Below are 4,376 nucleotides of genomic sequence, written 5' to 3'. Positions count from 1 at the left end.
CGAAGATGAAAATCAGAAATGGGCCGAAAAAACAAGTTATCAATAGATAATACCTAAAGTGACAAATGGGCCGAAATGAGGCTAATAAAATACAGTTTGCAATTGGGTTCTATTTTTTTTTGTTACATTCCATATATTTTGCCAAAAGTGCTTTGTCTTGCATAAATTTATTTCAAACAATCCTATTTATACTAGACAAGTAGACATGTTGCAACTTGAGCAGTAATATTAATTTGATTACGAATAATCTTGTTAATAGCCCTCATTTTACTCATTATATATAGCTCTCAATTAAAAATAAAATTAAATACTACAAATTGACTATTTTCCCCTATAGCTATTTGGTTTCCAGAGATAGAAGACACCACAATGGAGAAGACGAATATTGCAGAGAAAATTGTGAAAGGTTGATAAAATGTTTATTGATGATTAACCTTTTTTTAAAATCAACACCCCATTTTCTTAGTCTTTTTCATTATTTCCTATCTTATCTTAGTGTCTCTAGTGTTCATGGCATCTCCTATCTCTATAAATTAATTTGGGGCTATAATTATCTTTTGAGGTAATGATTGAGTCGAATGAGAACTAATCTAACGAATCACTTTTTATTAATCACAGAGAAAATGTTTATAGGGATTTTATTGAAACTATTTTCTTATAGTTATACACATATTAAAACTAATATTATCACAATAAAATAAATTTCGGATAACATATAAATCAACATAGATATTAAAATATGATGTTTAATTAAGTGGTCGAGTCCGCATATGAAAAAAAAAACAACAAGAGAAGTAAGAGCATCTCCAAGGGGAGAGATAAATGAAGAGGTAAACTAATATAACTACCATAGATATCTGGAAGTGGTGTTAGGGAAATGGACGATCCTTCTGCTTGCCGAAAATGCCACGGCCATAAGTGTAAGACATGACATCCCTGAGAAGTGGGTATTGCAACAACACAAATGAAGAAATGGGCAGACAAGATAGTGCACCCATAGACAACAGAACCCACGCCTTCTTCCGCGCAAACACTAGACACACTGTCGAACTAAAGGCAATCATCATGAATAGGATGGAGACAAAAAGGGTGAATAGACCGATGCATAGTCGCTTAGGCAAAGCATATAAAAAGTCTTCTTCTGCATATTGCGATGTGTGGATGGACAAGAACATCAAGAGCGAAGTGGTGGATGTAAAGAGCGAAACTGAATCTGAAACTGCAAATACTGTAAATGCGGTTGAATTGTGGAATACAGGATAACCAAAGTCTTGTTTGTTGCCGCCGGGCACTGTGATGGCTGCAGCAAACACAATGGTGGCAATCAATGTTGCTGCAATAGTACATGAGCTTGCCGTATCTTTCATCCATTTCTCTCCTGCTATTTTTAGCTTTTTGTGTTCTTTTCTAAATACTACCTCCGTCCCCCAAAATTTGCTACACTTTGACTCGGCACGGGTTTTAAGAAATGTAATGGAAAGTGAATTGAAAAAGTTGGTGGGATGTGGGTCCTACTTTTAAAGTATTAGTTTTATAATAAAATGTGAGTAAGAATGAGTTAGTGGAATATGGGGTCCACTACCAAAAATGGTAAAAGTGAAGTGTATCAAATTTTTAGGGACGGACTGAAATGGTAATATGTATCAAATTTTCAGGGACAGAGGTAGTATCATCTTAGCTGTTTTCCCACTATAGTTTCTTTGTTCCATCCTATGAGGAGAAAGAAACTTACTAACTTCCTGTTTAAACACCGGAAAAACATGAGTAATATACTTACGAGTTTTCTACAGATTTTATGTATAAATATGAATATACCCGAAACCATTGTAATTCACGCTGCATTTGGAGAGCTGCGCCCGATACTAAATTGAGCTTGTGAGTGTGGGTGCCAAATATGCGGCCAAGTGAAGGATAGAGTTACCAGAATTGTCGATTTCATCTGAATAGTCGTATGTTCTGCTTTGATCATACAAGCAGGGGCGGACGCAGAAAAATTCGACTGTAAGGGCTGAACTTCACTATATATTTTTTCACGGTTAAACATAATATATATATATAATTATACAATATAAAAATTGTAAAAATGGCAAACTGCGGTTTTACATCTAAAGCGGTGGCAACTGAATTCTACGTGTTCTCATCGATTGAAAGCGTTGCAAGATTTTTTCGTTATCAATTGTAGAAAACAGGTCCTTCTCAATGTACACAATTAAACTATCATTCATCCACTCATCTCCCATCCGATTTCGCAAGTCGGTCTTGATAGTCTTCATTGCAGAAAATGCTCTCTCAACAGAAGCAGTAGCAACAGGTAAAACCAATGCCAACTCAATAATCCGATAAACCAACGGAAAAACCAAATGCTTACCACTTTTGACCATTTCCGTAGCAACATCTCCTAAGTTGCTTAAGGCAGCAAATTGAGGATCACATCGTACATTAGCAATAAAATTACTAAGTTGAAGTGGAAGACGTGAACACTCATTTGCAGAGAAGTCCTCGTGATATAAAGTAGCAAGACGGATTACTTGATCATCATTGAATCGAGAGAAAGAATTTCTTGGATCAAGACATGATATGCATCCTAGCAACTCGGTGCTAGCTTCAGAAAATCGATTATTCATCTCTTGTATAGTTAAATCAACAACCTTGACATTGCAACCATATTAACATAAATAATGATACAAAAAATATATGTATAGAAGACTTGAATGAGAATATTATAGTACCTGATTAAAAATCTCTACACGATAATGATGCAAATTCGTGATCAACTCTGCTCCATACTTCTTATAGCCACGGCGTGGTATGATTTCATCCATATCAACTTGTGAGATATTATGCAATTCACAAAACTTTGTTGCTTGATCATGCATGTCTTCCCATCCATTATCTCTAAAACATTGCAACTGATGTTTCACACTTTGGATCAAAGATATGGCTTGGATAATATTTTGATCTTTCTTTTGCAAGGAAATGGACAATTCATTGGTTATTCCCAATAAATGTTTCATCAAATGCAAAATGAAAACAAACTCATAATTATCCATCCTTTCAATCAATCCTTCAATAGTACTTCTGTTATCACGGAGAGTAGCATCGTCACGTACAACTTCCAACACTTTCTCAACCGAAGACCACATAGAACATAGACGAAGCAATGTACAGTAATGTGAGCCCCAACGAGTGTCTCCAGGTCTTACCAAACTAGTTTCTTGATTTTTACCTCTTCCACTTATGACTTCTCCATCATTAAGTTGTTCAACTAATCTTTCATGTTGCAACTGCCTAAGTTGATCTTTTCTCTTGCAAGATGCCCCGACCATATTCACAATCAGGGAGACATAGCTAAAAACATCCTTCACAACTCTAATACCCTTGGCAACCGCAACAACAATCAATTGGAGTTGATGAGAGAAACAATGAATATACATGGCATATGGATTTTCTTGCAATATTAAGGATTTCAATCCATTAAACTCACCCCTCATATTAGAAGCTCCATCGTATCCTTGCCCTCTCACTTTAGATAGAGATAAATTATGCTTCACCAATAAATCATCAATAGCACATTTCAAAGTATGAGAGGAAGTGTCAGTTACATGCACGATCCCAATAAATCGCTCAATCACATATCCTTCGTTATTCACATATCTTAAAACAACTCCCATCTGCTCCTTCATTGAAACGTCTCGAACTGAATTCTAGCATGATTATGACAACTATTCACGCCTCCAACATGATAATTGAATCTTTCTAGTGCATTTTTCCAGTTGCTACAACCTGTCTTTGTAAAAGCATCGTCTGATTGTCGACCTCCTTTATCTGATTTCTTGAAAAGGTAGCACCAAAAGCAAAAAGTTGCATCCTTTGATACACTATACTCTAGCCATGTATACTTTTTAAACCAAATATCTTGAAAACTTCTTTCTTGAATACCATATTTCTTTTTTTCATACTTATGTCCAATTGGTTGACAAGGGCCCTTATTCAAGTACTCTCTTCGTACTCTATCACGAATTGAAACATCGAACTCTTCAATTGGCTTGCGTTTTCCCGGATCACTAACAATATCATTCAAGTTCAACTCGACTTCCCTTTGGGGCTGATTTTCCATTGCTTCAACAATGGGTTCACTTGGAGAAGAAAATTCATCCCGACGCTTTTTTTTAAAGAAGCGTTCCATCCTCTACGGTCAACCTAAGCAATAATGATCGATGTACAATATTAGTTTATATCCATAACTCCATAAGATACTATAACTCCATAAGATACTATCAAGTATCAACACTCACTAACATAAACGGTATTCTATACGACAATCACAAATATTAGCTTGAAACTAACCATTGTTATAAATTTTTTGGCTTGCATCT

General features: G+C 35.6%; 1 pseudogene; it reads right to left on the bottom strand.

Moving 5' to 3' along the window:
- Positions 1–869: 869 nt before the first annotated feature.
- Positions 870–3,683, bottom strand: LOC125200170 (annotated as a pseudogene).
- Positions 3,684–4,376: the final 693 nt, after the last annotated feature.

The sequence above is a fragment of the Salvia hispanica genome, unplaced genomic scaffold, assembly GCF_023119035.1.
Source record: "Salvia hispanica cultivar TCC Black 2014 unplaced genomic scaffold, UniMelb_Shisp_WGS_1.0 HiC_scaffold_833, whole genome shotgun sequence".
NCBI lineage: Eukaryota > Viridiplantae > Streptophyta > Magnoliopsida > Lamiales > Lamiaceae > Salvia > Salvia hispanica.
This window is presented reverse-complemented; position numbering and strand designations above follow the sequence as displayed.